At 41.1% G+C, this 11,707-nt stretch overlaps 1 non-coding gene across 1 annotated transcript; it reads left to right on the top strand.

The window, feature by feature from the left end:
* Positions 1-7,862: 7,862 nt before the first annotated feature.
* On the top strand, positions 7,863-7,969 carry LOC136201687 (small nucleolar RNA R71). Its single transcript, XR_010674030.1, has one exon. It is a non-coding gene; the product is annotated as a small nucleolar RNA R71 (small nucleolar RNA).
* Positions 7,970-11,707: the final 3,738 nt, after the last annotated feature.

Raw genomic sequence — 11,707 nt, 5'->3', positions numbered from 1 at the left:
AACGAAGGCATCGGGCATGAACTCATCGTCAAATGATTAGCATAGAAATGGCCCGTGAATATAAACCCCCTGTGCTATCCGGTATCATTCATAATCAAGAAAGAAAGAAAAGGAGAAGAAAAATTGAACAAAAAGGTTGGATTGAAAACCTCAAAAGAGGCGATCCAAGCAAAAGGAGAGATAGAGAAAATCAGTGAGATATAGAAAAGATGAATTGAAAACCCCTAGGGGCAGTTCATACAAAAGGAGAGATAGAGAATATCGGAGAGATCCCGTTGAGTTGAAAACCCGAAAAGGGCAGCTCAGGCAAAAATTAGGGAGAAAATGAATACGTCAAACTCTGGTTAAAAGCGAGAGCCCCTTTGACACGAGCTCATCAAGACCAAATCCTCATCCTTACAACCCTTGGTTTCAAACTTAACCTCGCCCTCATCCTCGCACTCCTTGGGGACGGCCCGAACCATCATTTCTCGATCTGAGGTTACGAAAATCCTCCAAGCCTATGAAAAGGGAATCCATCCGAGTATCTCATCCACATGTACATAGTTTGCATTCCCACATGTCCATACATCCATATAAAGCAAAGCACATAGGCCACACGTGCGCACATTCAAACACACGCACGGTCACCTGCATACGCACATATAAGTGTTTACATGCATCCATAGACTAGGCTACATTCACCCATCTATATGCATCACTACACGCCTGCAGTCGATTTAGAGACTAGGATCGCTAGAAAGAGCCATTTTACCTGCGGTCGATTTAGAGACCAGGGTTGCTATTGAGCCATTTTGCCTGCGGTCGATTTAGAGACCAGGGTTGCTTTTGAGCCATTTTACCCGCGGTCGTGGACCAGGGTTGCTTTTGAGCCATCTTGCCTGCGGTCGATTTAGAGACCAGGGTTGCTTTTGAGCCATTTTACCCGCGGTCGTGGACCAGGGTTGCTTTTGAGCCATTTTACCCGCGGTCGTGGACCAGGGTTGCTTTTGAGCCATTTTGCCTGCGGTCGATTTAGAGACCAGGGTTGCTTTTGAGCCATTTTACCCGCGGTCGTGGACCAGGGTTGCTTTTGAGCCATTTTGCCTGCGGTCGATTTAGAGACCAGGGTTGCTTTTGAGCCATTTTACCCGCGGTCGTGGACCAGGGTTGCTTTTGAGCCATTTTACCCGCGGTCATGGACCAGGGTTGCTTTTGAGTCATTTTACCCGCGGTCGTGGACCAGGGTTGCTTTTGAGCCATTTTACCCGCGGTCGTAGACCAGGGTTGCTTTTGAGCCATTTTACCCGCGGTCGTGGACCAGGGTTGCTTTTGAGCCATTTTTACCCGCGGTCGATTTAGAGATCGGGGTTGCTTTTGAGCCCTTTTACCTGCGGTCGATTGAGAGACCAGGGTTGCTATTGAGCCGCTTTACTTGCAGTTGATTTAGAGACTAGGTTCCCAGAAAGAGCGTCCGTCCGCGGCCGATTTAGAGGCAAGGACAGATCGAAGATGAGGAAGGAACTTGCGACATGGAGGTCAGGTATGCTCCCTCCTACTCTTTACGTGTCTTTTACTTTTATATGTTTTACATTGCATGTGTTACGTTAGCAAAAAACGTTTTCAAAACACACACATCACTGTCAAAATAGAAAAGTAGGGGCAACTGTAGACACCGAGTCGGAGGACCTGTGACGAAAACCTGAAAACAAGACGGTTGAAACAATTGATTCCGGAAGTTTTGAAAAACAAAAAATATATAAAGAATAATAAGTACATAATAAAGAAGAAAGAGTTACGGCGGGTCGCTGTTGTTGATCGGATGGCTCGCGAATACTTAGCGGCATGGTGCGAGTGCTTAGCGGCGGCCGGCGCACGTTCGACGACAGTCGGACGCCCGCTCGACGACGCAAAGCGCGTGCTCGACGTCCGTCGGACGCACGCATCCAACCACGAATGGCACGTGCTCGGCATCCGAGCGATGCACGGGCCCGGTGGTGCGGAACGCACGTTCGGCGGCCACGAGGCGTGTGCGCCCGGTAGCGCGGAACGCACGTTCGGCGGCCACGACGCGTGGAATCCCGACGGCACGGAACGCGAGCTCGACGGCCGCGGGACGTGCGCGCCCGACGACGCGAGACGCGCCCCGGCGGCCGTTGGGCGAGCGCCCAACCACGTCGGGCGGACGCCCAACCTTGCGTTGGGCGCTCGCCCAACGCTGTTGGGCGGCCGCCCAACAATTGTTGGGCGATCGCCCAACAAATGTTGGGCGGCCGCCCAACAATGTTGGGCGGTAGCCCAACAAATGTTGGGCGGCCGCCCAACAATGTTGGGCGGTAGCCCAACATGCCATGGGCGGCCGCCCAACATGCCATGGGCGGCCGCCCAACCCCCTTGGGCGACGCCCGATTTTACTCGGGCGTCGCCCATTTTTTCCGGAGATCCGTTTGCCTATAAAAGGCACGGATCCCCATGCATTTAGAGAGGAGAATTTTTGGAGCTTTCTCACTCTAAACATTTTTAGAGAGAGAAAGTCAATTTTTTGGAGAAAATATTTTTTTCCCAAAAAAATCCAAATTTTCCCAAAGTTAAATTTTTACTAAAAAACACAAAAAACCGGAAAATCACGACTCATGGAATCAATCGGCTTCGACTGTCAGATACCGATTTAAGGTATTATCCGAGGACTAGACTCTTTTATTTTATTTAATTTATTTCCTTCTTCTATTTATTTTTATGTTATAGTTTTTATTTATTTAGTTATTCTTTTATTTTATCACGTTTTATTTAATGTAGCATATTTATTTAATTTTTGTCTCGTGTTGAATAAATTCGGTTTTGCTTTAAAATAAAAAACCTCGTTTTGATATCCCAATACGAACCGTGATCCGATAAAAAGGTAGTTCGGGTATTAAAGACGTTGTAATTATAAGTTGTAATTTAAAGAATTTCCAAATAACGTTTTAAAATAAAAACGTCGTTTTAGGAACTTCCGTTATTGACTATGATCCATTTTTGGTAGTTCGAAAATCCAAAACGATTGAATTAGATTTAATTTAAAGCTTTTGAATAAATCTGGAAATAATTGGAGTGCTGCTGTAATTTACCATTTCTGTCACTAATTGCTGTTTACCGACGGATTTTCCGTCGGTAAATCTGCTGGAATGTAAAAAATGCTGTTTTGGTCCCTCTTTCTTAACTTTTAAGCTTTTAATCCTTCATATGTATATGTATAGTTATGTAATATATATTTTCAAATTATTTTAGACATTTAGTATATATAATTATTTAGGATGTTTGTATATCATTTTTTATTCCATTTTTAAACATAAGTATATGTATATATATATTTTCTTTTTCATTCCTTTTGGGTTATATTGGATTTTATTTACTTGAGCATTTTGGAGATAATTAGTAGATATTTTGTGGATAATGGGTATTATTTTGATAGTTAAACTACATTATGTATATGTATACATATAGTTTTTGGGGATATTTGGGCTATATTAGTTATCATTAAATAAAATTATTTTGGGTGATAAATGTCATTTTCTTATTTATGAGTTTTATTTACTATTTTCACATATTTAAAGTATAAATGTATTATATTTAATATTTTCATATATGTATTATATAGTCTCTTTTCATTAACTTTTATTTCATGTTCCCTTTTTTATTTAAAATGTATATATATATCTATATTATTTTCTTTATTCTTTTGGACCATTTAGGGGTCCATATTTCAAATGGGCTTTACTTGGGAGTGAATTTTGATTTAATGTGTTTATTGTTGTAATTATATTCAAGTAAGGTTCCACTAAAGAAAAAATGGAAAATTAAATCACAAAAAGAGTTTTTAATTTAATCATTTAAACTAATGAATTTTTAGAGGTTCCTAATGTAAATAAATAGTGTTTTCTTGATATTTCAAATCGTTTCTCAAAACATCACGCTTTAAAACCTTAGTCCGTTCCAACGACGGATTAAGCGAGCCTTATAATTAAAATCGTTTTCATCGTAAATAATAAAGTTTTGGATCGTTTTCTTAAATGATTTGTACAAAATAAAATTGACTTGTATGTTTAACCACGTTTTCTTATTACAGGTTTTTTATCTCAATGTTTTCAAACACTCGAGTCGTTCCAACGGCGATTCGGGTGAACTTCATCAAACGGGGTTTTAAAACGCACCTAAATCATTCCAATGGCGATTAAGGTGCGAACCATGTAAATAAACTCGTTTTGGGGAAATAAGTTAGTGTAGAATAAACACACGGCATGACATTTAAATAAAGTTGTAAATAAATCACTTCTTTCTTCCCCCTTCTCTGTGTATGTATAATATAAATGGGTGATTCTTTACTAATATGGCTTTCCAATAATATATGCTCAAAACGGTTTCTGAAAAAAAGAAAGAAAAGGTTTCAAATGAATTTTAAACTTAAAGGAGTATACGATTAGTCCGTTATCGCCTAACATGCTGAGTAGGAGGCCGGTGATTCATAACCGGGCGATGTCGGGGTGACTAGTAGCCTTTCTCCGGAAAGGAGCTAGCCTTCTCGGCTCGTACCTAAGTTTCCCAAACCCACACCGGTCTCCCGCAAGGGATCGGTGTTTATTTTCCCATTCGTGGGTGGCGACTCTTCCATATCTCCGAGCTCCGGTCCTGCCGAGCAGCTTGATTCCACGATTGGTTGCTTTCGGCGCCAATCACCGCTTACGTCGCCATGAGGTTGTCCACCCCCCGGTCCGCCCGGGATATTAGGCCGCGGCACCTCGTCTAACAATGAGATATGGGCGAAATTTATCGAATGCATAGACCACTGCAAGCAATTCTTTTTTTGTGGTTGTGTAATTCTGTTGAGCTTCATTCAGAGTTTTGCTTGCATAGTGTATGGGCTTAAACTGCTTGTTAATTCGTTGTCCAAGAATAGCCCCTACACTGAGATCACTGGCATCGCACATGAGCTCGAACGGTGCGTCCCAATTTGGTGCGGTGAGTATAGGTGCGTGTGTCAAAAGCTTCTTAATCTATTCGAATGCCTGGTTGCACTCGTCTGTTTGAGAAATCCTTAATGAATCATCCGTAGAAACCAGCGTGTCCCAAAAAACTTCGAATGTCCTTGACCGTTTTGGGCGCAGGTAGTTTCTCGGTTATCTCTACTTTAGCTTTGTCAACTTCCACCCTTTGCTCGATATTTTGTGACCCAGTACAATACCCCCCTGTTACCATGAAGTGGCACTTTTCCCAGTTGAGGACTAACTGTGTTTCTGTGCAGCATTCTAGAACAGCTTCTAAGTTCTCCAAACAAGCTTCGAAGGATGTTCCGTAAACCGAAAAATCATCCATAAATATTTCAACTGTTTTCTCGATCATGTCATGGAATATGGCCATCATGCACCTCTGAAATGTTACTGGAGCATTGCACAGCCCAAATGGCATACGTTTATACGCGAAGGTCCCATATGGACATGTAAATGTGGTCTTTTCTTGATCTTTGGTGCAGATGTGGATCTGATTATACCCGGAATATCCATCGAGGAAACAATAGAATTGATAACCAGCTAGTCTCTCCAACATCTGATCAATAAATGGTAGTGGGAAGTGATCCTTTTTGGTTGCTTCGTTGAATTTCCTGTAGTCAATGCACATCCGCCACCCTGTGATTGTTGTGGTAGGGATGAGCTCATTTTTGTCATTTTTAACCACGGTGGTCCCTCCCTTCTTAGGAACAACTTGGACAGGGCTGGTCCACATACTATCGGAAATGGAGTAAATGATTCCTGCCTCGATGAGTTTGATCACTTCTGCTTTCACAACGTCCTTCATGTGCGGATTTAGTCATCTTTGCGGTTGCAGAGTTGGTCGGTGATCTTCTTCCATTAAAATTTTGTGCATGTAGATGGTTGGGCTGATTCCTTTTATATCTTCTATTTTCCATGCTAGAGCCATCTTGTGCCGCCTTAGGATGGTAAGCAACTGTTCCTTCTGGTCTTTTGTCAATGTCGCCGAAATGATTACGGGTCTACTGTTTGGTGGATCTAGGAATGCATATTCTAGGTGATCAGGCAACTGTTTCAGTTCGGGACATCTCTCCTCATTCCCCTTTTCGGGATCTATGTCAGGAAGACTATCCTGTTCTTCTTCATTGTCCGTGCATTCGTCATTACTCCCTTCTTGGTCTAGATCAAATAGTTGTTCCTCCTCTTGACGTTTTTCCTTATCAACTTGTTCCTGCAAGAACAAATCATTATCTTGTGTATCGAGAAAGTAACATGAATCATCAGAAACTGAAGCGTAACGAACTGCTTCATGCATCTTAAATACTACTTCTTCATTATTGATTTTTAAAACAAGCTGCCCTTTGTGCACATCAATGACAGCTCTTCCTGTGGCTAGAAAAGGTCGTCCCAAGATTATGGGAACTTCCAAATCTTCCGCAATATCCATTATAACAAAGTCGACTGGCAATATGAAATTTTCGACTTTAACCAAAACGTCTTCAATTATACCCTTAGGGTATCGAATTGATCGGTCTGCTAATTGGACCGTGACCTTTGTTGGTCTTGGTTCTCCTAATCCTAATTGCATATAGATTGAGTATGGCATAAGATTAATGCTGGCTCCTAAATCACATAAAGCATTCTGAATAGTAAGTGTTCCTATTGAACAAGGTATAGAAAAACTCCCTGGATCTTTGAGCTTCTTTGGAAGTTGCTGTTTGGCTTATAAGATTGATGAGATGTCCCTGTTCAGTTGCACCATGGCTACACCTTCCAGTTTCTTTTTGTTGGTTAGCAAGTCCTTCAAGAATTTGACATACATGGGCATTTGAGACAAGGCTTCGATAAATGGGATGTTGATGTGCAGTTTTGTTAATTGTTCTAGAAAGCTTTTATGTCTCTTCTCACAATTCTGTTGCTTCAGTCATTCTGGATATGGAACCCTTGGTTTGTAACAAGGCGTGCCTAGTTCATCTTCAATCACCTGTTTATCTTTCTTGTGTTGAGGCACAGGTGGTTGATCTTTGGACTTTGCTTCATCTTCTTTATCTGTAACATATTTTTCACCAATGTTCCTTAATTATTTACCTCCCCTTAGTATAATGGCATTGACTTCTTCTTTTGGGTTGGTCACAGTGTTGCTTAGGAGGGCGCCTTTTTCCTTAGAGGATATTGCTGTGGCAAATTGCTGAATTTGAGTCTCGAGATTCTTTATGGAGGATTGTGTCTGTTTCATGAACTGCATCATCATGGCCTCTAGATCAAGCTTTCCTTCTTGTTGAACATTTGATTGGCGCTGATACTGTTGGTTAGATGAGCTGCTTTGTTGTGGTTGATATGCTGGCCGTGGGTGCTCTTGTCTATACGGTTGCTGCATAGCTGGTTGCCTCTAATTATCTTGCCAAGAGAAGTTAGGATGGCTTCTCCACCCTAGGTTATAGGTGTTCGAATAAGGATTCGGCGGTTGGCGGGCAATGAAATCACACTGTTCCTGCATTGATGCACCTGGTTTGGTTCCTGGGCAATCTATTGGTCGATGAGGTCCACTGCAGAAGTCACAACCATCGGGTGATAAGATTTCCATCGGGGCAGAGGGTTGCGTATTGACTGCTGAGACGTTCATCTTTCCCATCGTTTTGACCAGTTGTTCCATTTGTGAAGATAACTTGCTGATTGCCTCACTGTTTGCAGTATTCGTGACTCTCTTACCATCAGCTCTCACTGAGTGCTAGTTGTAACTGGTGTTGACCACTCTCTATTAGCTCATACAATGCTTGAGGTTCCAGTTCCTCGGGATTCCCATTGGCAACTGATTCAATTTGTATTTTGTATGCGTTGGTCACTCCATTATAGAAGTTTTTCACTTGCATCCACATGGGTATGCCATGATTTGGTACTCTTCTCAATAGTTCTTTGTATCTTTCCCATGCTTCAGATAAGGATTTATCCTCCTCTTGAAAAAAATGAGAAACTTCATTCCTCAACTTAATAGCTTGTCTGGGCGGAAAATATTTCATTAAGAACATGGTAGCCATCTCCTCCCAGTTCGTGATAGATCCTGGTTGTAGATTCTTCAACCAATTCCTCGCCTTATCCTTCAAGGAAAAGGGAAACAGTTTGAGTCGGATAACCTCATCACTATCATTTCTGTGGGTACGAAATGTGTTGCAAATAGTGACAAAGTCTTGGATGTGCGCATTTGGATCTTCATTTGGGTATCCTCCGAACTGTACAGCTGTTTGTAGCATCTGAACCATTGACGCTTTCACTTCGAACATTCGATTGCCTTCCTCTGGTAAGACAACGCATGACGAATGGCCCTCAGTAGATGGCCTGGAGTAATCCTTCATCCGCAATCTCTGGTTACCATTATTATTATTTTCATTTTCACCATGACCCTCCTCGTGGTTCTCATTCTGTCTCTCGTCGTTTGGCATTTCGACCTCGCGATCCATTCTGATGCGTCTAGCTTGCCTAAGTATTCTTCTCCTTCTTCTATACGTTCTCTCTATTTCAACGTCTATAGGAAGGATAGGAACACCTGCTCTTCGCATACAAACCTAGAAACTGAAAAACCAAAGACTAGATAAACAGATGGTTAACAGGTAACGAAATAAGCACACGTATTCTTCAAAACTTAAGTTTAAACAATCCCCGGCAACGGCGCCAAAAACTTGGTGTATTAAATATGGACGCTAGCAAGTGTACTAGGTCGAGTGTAGTATTTAGTAAGGCCAAGTGTCGTATTCCACAGGGATTGGTCTTAACTTGGATGAATAATGTGTGAGATCTTAACATAAACAGAAACAATCGGAAAGTAAGATGAGTGAATTCAAGATAAACAAGCATAGATCTAGCCATACGCCTAACGAACAACTGTGCCTAACTTTTATCACTAAATGAATTAGATCTATATTCCTGAGTTGGGTCTCTCACTCATTGGTCACTAAGGTCCGGTGTCCCATTTCCAAAGATACTAAGTAAGTAGTATTAACCAAGTGTCCTTGCGCTAACCTACAAACAAGCATTAAGCAATAGAGAGCATTCATAAAGAAACCCCAATATGTGGTAGTTTTCGTATCCGTCCACTACAACATATGCCGATTAGCTGTTTCCATTACGTCGGAGCACTGTCGTGTCATCCTCGGTAACTATCAAATAGACTCGATCTTAATCTATTCTTAAAGCATGCTAATAACACTCAATCATGGATAAAAATACTTCATTCATTGATAAGAGATACTTACAGTCGCCGTTTAAATGGCTGGCTAGGCCTGCAGAAGAACTACTCACTCATTGTCATGAGTGAACAGCTTGTTCTTCCCAAAAACATTCTTGCAACGGAAAATAAAAACAGAATATAAAACCTAATGGTGGCGGTAAAGCCGAGGTATCTATTACAATCATCTTCCTCCTATTTATACTCCCCTTACATCAACCCTAATTACAAGGGCAAAAAGTCACAAAAAGGTAAAAACAAGGACAAGTAAACAATCTTCCTACACTTGGCGCAAGATGGAAAGCTGTCTTGCTTTCCACGTGATTCTCTCTTTCTCTCTCCTGTAACTTGCTCAACCCGCGCGTTTATCCGTTTTCCTTCCAAATGACTCGTTAATGCTGTTGTTTAAGCTGTTCTGTTCTACTAAGAGGCTGTTCGTGAAGATTCCTGTTTGAACTGTAATTTCTGGCTGTTTCTTCCATTTCTGGTTGAAAACTAGAACTTTAAAGCCCTTTTCCATGAATGATCGTCCTCATAAATTTGCTCTTTTTACTCGCATCAGTTTCAAAGATGAAAATAAGTGAACAGTAGAATATGAGGGTTTAAGGGTATTGTATTTTGGTTGTACAATTTCATTTTCTATTTATAAGTGTTGATTTATGTGCCCTACGTGATGTTCGAGACATGTGTAAATACCATATTGAGGGTGTATCATTTGGTGGGACCACTGATATTTGACATATACAAATTGTGAGAGCATCTCCAATGTAAGCAGCATCAAAAGTTACCAAAACTTAACTCATTATTCCAAAATCTAATATTTTATTTTATCTCTCATCCACATCACTTTTGACAATTATTTAAAAAAGAAAACTCAAATGCAGTAACTTCAAAAGTTGCCACTATAGTCTTACAAAGCAGTTATTTTACGTATAAATTATTTTAATTATAAATATTGTCACATTGAATAATAGAATATTTCAATGTTTAATTGTATTTTTTATTAAAAAAAATGAGATAGTAAAGGTATCAAATAGGTGCTAAAAAGTAGACCTGTTCATGGGCTGGGCCGGGCTGGGCTTGGGCCGGGCCTAACCGGGCTTATTGTTGGTCCCTTGTAAGGTTGCAAGTATAGTTCCAAGGGGGGGGGGTTAGGAACTATTTAAACTTTTTGCAATTAGGGCAGACTTCTTTTTCTAAGGAAAAAAGGTTTTGACAGCGGCGCTGAGTAAACAGTAAGATACTGGCTTAGTCAACTGGTGACTAGGTCAATTTCTTAGCTTGAGTCAGGAGATAGCACTGAGAGTCTATTCCCAAGCTCAGACGTTCAACGCGCACAACTCAACTTGACCTCTTTACTTGGTCAGTTTTTGGTTATTTTAAGCAAGCAATATAGATAAGGAGTTAAAGGTAAGAAATACTTCACTCAGCAGATTTATCCAGGTTCGGCTTCTTCTAAGCCTACGTCCTGTCCTCGGAACACGTTCCGAGATTTCGAATCCTCTACTGAGCTCTTTAAAGGTAGAGCCTCAAACCTTTTACAATCTTAGCAACTGAGTATGACAAGAGTACCTTCCTTTATACCTCTACTCAATCCTAATCTCTCGCTGAGTACTAAAACCGAGTACTCAGCCTCTCCTTTCTATCTCTAGAAATGATAAGTGTTTTGTCCTATACAAAGATTTGCTAAGACACTTTAGACAATTGAAACAATCACTCTAGACTTTTACACAGATATAAGAATTGTAGTGTAAGATTTTGCTTTGCTTCTTTGCTTGCAGAACTTGTAGAAATTTGGTCAGCGTAATGGCTTGATCAAGTTCTGTGTTGAGTGAAGCTTCTGATGGCACTATTTATAGAGACGTCTGGGCATCGGTCATTTCGAATTTCGAAATAACCGTTGGAGGGAAACGGCTACATGTCGTTGTCATCCTGACTTGCTCAGAGCTCTCGGCCAATCAGAATTGTGTATCTTCTGTCCTCGGTCAGCTCAGCAGACTGTCTCTCCTTTTATGGTAAAGTCAACTGGACAGCATACTGTGTCGTCTGAACTTTGCCCAAAGGGGAAATACTTTGTCTGGAAGTTTTCCTTCGCCAGCTGCTGTCTTGTACGCTTTGTCGAGACTACTCAGCAGCTTCATCTTGAAGTTGTTCCCGAAGGTCTTCTAGATCCTTCCTTTTGCTGAGTTGCGTTTTGTTCAAAACGGCAACGTCTTGACATACGCGGGCCGAGTTGTACTGAGTTGTTTGACTTGGGCCTTGGCTTCCGTATTGGGCTTGGGCCTTTTGATTCTTATGTCTCATAACAGTTTTAACTCAACATTGAACAAACACATTAGTAGAATAAATCAAAGCATTTAAACTTAGTGTGTTTAGAATATGTATTTTAAATTATACTTAAACAATTTTGTCAAATCAAAATTATGTGGAAAGGTGTTTCAACAAACTCCCCCATTTTGATGTTGGCAAAACTATTCAGCGAGGAACTCAGTATGAGCTCCCCCAT

Source organism: Euphorbia lathyris, chromosome 7 (genome assembly GCF_963576675.1).
Source record: "Euphorbia lathyris chromosome 7, ddEupLath1.1, whole genome shotgun sequence".
In the NCBI taxonomy this organism is placed as follows: domain Eukaryota; kingdom Viridiplantae; phylum Streptophyta; class Magnoliopsida; order Malpighiales; family Euphorbiaceae; genus Euphorbia; species Euphorbia lathyris.
Note: the sequence above shows the minus strand (reverse complement) of the source record. Positions and strands in the feature narration are given on the sequence as shown.